A 6,367-nucleotide genomic window follows, 5' to 3' on the forward strand; every position below is an offset into this window, starting at 1 on the left:
GTCGTGTGCTCCGCCGCTCTCACGGCTCTGTCTTGTGCTCCACCGCTCTCACGGCTCTGTCTCGTGCTCCACCGCTCTTATGGCTTTGTCTCGTGCTCCACCACTCTCACGGCTCTGTCTCTTGCTCCACCGCTCTCACGGCTCTGTCATGTGCTCCACCGCTCTCACGGCTCTGTCGTGTGCTCCACCGCTCTCACGACTCTGTCTCGTGCTCCACCGCTCTCACGGCTCTGTCTCGTGCTCCACCGCTCTCACGGCTCTGTCTCGTGCTCCACCGCTCTCACATCTCTGTCGTGTGCTCCACCGCTCTCACGGCTCTGTCGTGCGCTCCACCGCTCTCACGGCTCTGTCGTGCGCTCCTCCGCTCTCACGGCTCTGTCGTGTGCTCCACCGCTCTCAGGGCTCTGTCGTGTGCTCCTCCGCTCTCAGGGCTCTGTCGTGCGCTCCTCCGCTCTCAGGGCTCTGTCGTGCGCTCCACCGCTCTCAGGGCTCTGTCGTGCGCTCCACCGCTCTCACGGCTCTGTCGTGCGCTCCTCCACTCTCACGGCTCTGTCGTGTGCTCCACCGCTCTCACGGCTCTGTCGTGTGCTCCACCGCTCTCACGGCTCTATCTTGTGCTCCACCGCTCTCACGGCTCTGTCGTGTGCTCCACCGCTCTCACGGCTCTGTCGTGTGCTCCACCGCTCTCACGGCTATGTCGTGTGCTCCACCGCTCTCACGGCTCTGTCTTGTGCTCCACCGCTCTCACGGGTCTGTCTCATGCTCCACCAGTCTCACGGCTCTGTCGTGTGCTCCGCCGCTCTCACGGCTCTGTCTTGTGCTCCACCGCTCTCACGGCTGTGTCTCGTGCTCCACCGCTCTTATGGCTTTGTCTCGTGCTCCACCACTCTCACGGCTCTGTCTCTTGCTCCACCGCTCTCACGACTCTGTCTTGTGTTCTGTTGCTCTCACGGCTCTGTCTTGTGCTCCACCACTCTCACGGCTCTGTCTCTTGCTCCACCGCTCTCACGGCTCTGTCGTGTGCTCCACCGCTCTCACGGCTCTGTCGTGTGCTCCACCGCTCTCACGACTCTGTCTCGTGCTCCACCGCTCTCACGGCTCTGTCTCGTGCTCCACCGCTCTCACATCTCTGTCGTGTGCTCCACCGCTCTCACGGCGCTGTCTTGTGCTCCACCGCTCTCACGGCTCTGTCGAGTGCTCCACGGCTCTGTCTTGTGCTCCACCGCTCTCACGGCTCTGTCCTCTGCTCCACCGCTCTCACGACTCTGTCATGTGCTCCACGGCTCTGTCTTGTGCTCCACTGCTCTCACGGCTCTATCTTGTGCTCCACCGCTCTCACGGCTCTGTCGTGTGCTCCACCGCTCTCACGACTCTGTCTTGTGCTCCACTGCTCTTACGGCTCTGTCTTGTGCTCTGTTGCTCTCACGGCTCTGTCTCGTGCTCCACCGCTCTCACGGCTCTATCTTGTGCTCCACCGCTCTCACGGCTCTGTCGTCTGCTCCACTGCTCTCACGACTCTGTCATGTGCTACACGGCTCTGTCTTGTGCTCCACCGCTCTCACGGCTCTGTCGTGTGCTCCACCGCTCTCACGGCTCTGTCTTGTGCTCCACCGCTCTCACAGCTCTGTCTTGTGCTCTGTTGCTCTCATGGCTCTGTCTCCTGCTCCACCGCTCTCACGGCTCTATCTTGTGCTCCACCGTTCTCACGGCTCTGTCATCTGCTCCACCGCTCTCACGACTCTGTCATGTGCTCCACGGCTCTGTCTTGTGCTCCACCGCTCTCACGGCTCTGTCTTGTGCTCCACCGCTCTCACGGCTCTGTCGTGTGCCCCACCGCTCTCACGGCTCTGTCGTGTGCTCCACCGCTCTCACGGCTCTGTCGTGTGCTCCACCGCCTTCACGGCTCTGTCGTGTGCTTCACCGCTCTCACGGCTCTGTCTTGTGCTGCACCGCTCTCACGGCTCTGTCTTGTGCTCCACCGCTCTCAAGGCTCTGTCTTGTGCTGCACCGCTCTCACAGCTCTGTCTTGTGCTCCACCGCTCTCACGGCTCTGTCATGTGCTCCACCGCTCTCACGGCTCTGTCGTGTGCTCCACCGCTCTAACGACTCTGTCTTGTGCTCCACCGCTCTCACGGCTCTGTCTCGTGCTCCACCGCTCTCACGGCTCTGTCTCGTGCTCCACCGCTCTCACGGCTCTGTCTCGTGCTCCACCGCTCTCACATCTCTGTCGTGTGCTCCACCGCTCTCACGGCTCTGTCGTGTGCTCCACCGCTCTCACGGCTCTGTCGTGTGCTCCACCGCTCTCACGGCTCTGTCGTGTGCTCCACCGCTCTCACGGCTCTATCTTGTGCTCCACCGCTCTCACGGCTCTGTCGTGTGCTCCACCGCTCTCACGGCTCTGTCGTGTGCTCCACCGCTCTCACGGCTATGTCGTGTGCTCCACCGCTCTCACGGCTCTGTCTTGTGCTCCACCGCTCTCACGGCTCTGTCTCGTGCTCCACCGCTCTCACGGCTCTGTCTCGTGCTCCACCGCTCTCACGGGTCTGTCTCATGCTCCACCAGTCTCACGGCTCTGTCGTTTGCTCCGCCGCTCTCACGGCTCTGTCTTGTGCTCCACCGCTCTCACGGCTCTGTCTCGTGCTCCACCACTCTTATGGCTTTGTCTCGTGCTCCACCACTCTCACGGCTCTGTCTCTTGCTCCACCGCTCTCACGACTCTGTCTTGTGTTCTGTTGCTCTCATGGCTCTGTCTTGTGCTCCACCACTCTCACGGCTCTGTCTCTTGCTCCACCGCTCTCACGGCTCTGTCGTGTGTTCCACCGCTCTCACGGCTCTGTCGTGTGCTCCACCGCTCTCACGACTCTGTCTTGTGCTCCACCGCTCTCACGGCTCTGTCTCGTGCTCCACCGCTCTCACGGCTCTGTCTCGTGCTCCACCGCTCTCACATCTCTGTCGTGTGCTCCACCGCTCTCACGGCTCTGTCTTGTGCTCCACCGCTCTCACGGCTCTGTCGAGTGCTCCACGGCTCTGTCTTGTGCTCCACCGCTCTCACGGCTCTGTCCTCTGCTCCACCGCTCTCACGACTCTGTCATGTGCTCCACGGCTCTGTCTTGTGCTCCACCGCTCTCACGGCTCTATCTTGTGCTCCACCGCTCTCACGGCTCTGTCCTCTGCTCCACCGCTCTCATGACTCTGTCATGTGCTCCACGGCTCTGTCTTGTGCTCCACCGCTCTCACGGCTCTATCTTGTGCTCCACCGCTCTCACGGCTCTGTCGTGTGCTCCACCGCTCTCACGACTCTGTCTTGTGCTCCACTGCTCTCACGGCTCTGTCTTGTGCTCTGTTGCTCTCACGGCTCTGTCTCGTGCTCCACCGCTCTCACGGCTCTATCTTGTGCTCCACCGCTCTCACGGCTCTGTCGTCTGCTCCACTGCTCTCACGACTCTGTCATGTGCTACACGGCTCTGTCTTGTGCTCCACCGCTCTCACGGCTCTGTCGTGTGCTCCACCGCTCTCACGGCTCTGTCTTGTGCTCCACCGCTCTCACAGCTCTGTCTTGTGCTCTGTTGCTCTCATGGCTCTGTCTCCTGCTCCACCGCTCTCACGGCTCTATCTTGTGCTCCACCGCTCTCACGGCTCTGTCATCTGCTCCACCGCTCTCACGACTCTGTCATGTGCTCCACGGCTCTGTCTTGTGCTCCACCGCTCTCACGGCTCTGTCTTGTGCTCCACCGCTCTCACTGCTCTGTCGTGTGCTCCACCGCTCTCACGGCTCTGTCATCTGCTCCATCGCTCTCACGACTCTGTCATGTGCTCCACGGCTCTGTCTTGTGCTCCACCGCTCTCACGGCTCTGTCGTGTTCTCCACCGCTCTCACGGCTCTGTCGTGTGCTCCACCGCTCTCACGGCTCTGTCGTGTGCTCCACCGCTCTCACGGCTCTGTCGTGTGCTCCACCGCTCTCACGGCTCTGTCGTGTGCTCCACCGCTCTCACGACTCTGTCTTGTGCTCCACCGCTCTCACGGCTCTGTCTCGTGCTCCACCGCTCTCACGGCTCTGTCTCGTGCTCCACCGCTCTCACATCTCTGTCGTGTGCTCCACCGCTCTCACGGCGCTGTCTTGTGCTCCATCGCTCTCACGGCTCTGTCGAGTGCTCCACGGCTCTGTCTTGTGCTCCACCGCTCTCACGGCTCTGTCCTCTGCTCCACCGCTCTCACGACTCTGTCATGTGCTCCACGGCTCTGTCTTGTGCTCCACCGCTCTCACGGCTCTATCTTGTGCTCCACCGCTCTCACGGCTCTGTCGTGTGCTCCACCGCTCTCACGACTCTGTCTTGTGCTCCACTGCTCTCACGGCTCTGTCTTGTGCTCTGTTGCTCTCACGGCTCTGTCTCGTGCTCCACCGCTCTCACGGCTCTATCTTGTGCTCCACCGCTCTCACGGCTCTGTCGTCTGCTCCACTGCTCTCACGACTCTGTCATGTGCTACACGGCTCTGTCTTGTGCTCCACCGCTCTCACGGCTCTGTCGTGTGCTCCACCGCTCTCACGGCTCTGTCTTGTGCTCCACCGCTCTCACAGCTCTGTCTTGTGCTCTGTTGCTCTCATGGCTCTGTCTCCTGCTCCACCGCTCTCACGGCTCTATCTTGTGCTCCACCGCTCTCACGGCTCTGTCGTCTGCTCCACTGCTCTCACGACTCTGTCATGTGCTACACGGCTCTGTCTTGTGCTCCACCGCTCTCACGGCTCTGTCGTGTGCTCCACCGCTCTCACGGCTCTGTCTTGTGCTCCACCGCTCTCACAGCTCTGTCTTGTGCTCTGTTGCTCTCATGGCTCTGTCTCCTGCTCCACCGCTCTCACGGCTCTATCTTGTGCTCCACCGCTCTCACGGCTCTGTCATCTGCTCCACCGCTCTCACGACTCTGTCATGTGCTCCACGGCTCTGTCTTGTGCTCCACCGCTCTCACGGCTCTGTCTTGTGCTCCACCGCTCTCACGGCTCTGTCGTGTGCTCCACCGCTCTCACGGCTCTGTCATCTGCTCCACCGCTCTCACGACTCTGTCATGTGCTCCACGGCTCTGTCGTGTGCTCCACCGCTCTCACGGCTCTGTCGTGTGCTCCACCGCTCTCACGGCTCTGTCGTGTGCTCCACCGCTCTCACGGCTCTGTCGTGTGCTCCACCGCTCTCACGGCTCTGTCGTGTGCTTCACCGCTCTCATGGCTCTGTCTTGTGCTGCACCGCTCTCACGGCTCTGTCTTGTGCTGCACCGCTCTCACAGCTCTGTCTTGTGCTCCACCGCTCTCACGGCTCTGTCTGAAGGAGCTGGAGTCATAGCAGCTTCTGGGGGACGGGACAGAGACTTTTTACTGTGGACTTTTCTTCTTGACTTTGGCTAAACACAAAACCTCTAAAACTGCATTAAACATTGTCCTAAAACTGCATCAAATCTGCCAGAGATTCCAAGCTAACGCCTTGATCACATGCAGTGTTTTTTCACCCATAGAAAGCTATGAGAAAGTGAAAAAACACAGTAAGGGTATGTGCACACGTTGCAGATTTGCCTGCGGAATTTTCTGCTCAGAATCTGCATCTCTTGGCAGAAAACTCAAATAAAAATCCACGCAGATTTGATGCATTTTTGATGCAGATTTGATGCGTTTTGTAAGCTAAATAAAGATGTTATTCAGCAAAAAAAAAGTTGTGATGTTATTTCTTTGTCCAACCTCTTATTTTGCATACTCCATTGAAGATTAATGTTTACACACACACATAGATATATGGATAGATGTATATATAATACCAAGGCCGATGTTTATTACTGAATGATATGTTCAATTTGGCGTGGGCTCCCGTGCAATTTTCTGCGCTTGAGAGAGAAAGCCGGTGACTGGCGACAGATATTCATAGCCTTGGAAGGGACCATGGTTATTGCCCCCCCGCAGCTACAAACATCTGCCCCCAGCCACCCTAGAAATGGAGCATCTCTAAGATGCGCCAATTCTGGCACTTAGCCTCTCTCTTCCCACTGCCGTGTAGCGGTGGCACATGGGGTAATATTTGTGGGGTTGTTTTGTAAGGTGACATCAAGCCCGGTTAGTAATGGAGAGGTGTCAATAAGATACTTATCCGTTACTAATCCTATAGTTGTTAAGGGTTAAAAAAAGACACAGCCAGAAAAAGTATTTTAATGAAATAAAACACTACACAGTTTTGCCATATTTATTAGACGCCTAATCCATGCGACGCCCTCGATCTCCTGCAAAAAAATAAAATAAACAAACAAATACTCCCTGTTCTGACGTAGTCCATTTAATAACGAGTGTCCCATGATGATCTCCCCTGTAGAACAGTGACATCGGGTGATGTGACC

The sequence above is a fragment of the Dendrobates tinctorius genome, unplaced genomic scaffold (assembly GCF_039654945.1).
Source record: "Dendrobates tinctorius isolate UK_male_01 unplaced genomic scaffold, ASM3965494v1 ptg000152l, whole genome shotgun sequence".
In the NCBI taxonomy this organism is placed as follows: domain Eukaryota; kingdom Metazoa; phylum Chordata; class Amphibia; order Anura; family Dendrobatidae; genus Dendrobates; species Dendrobates tinctorius.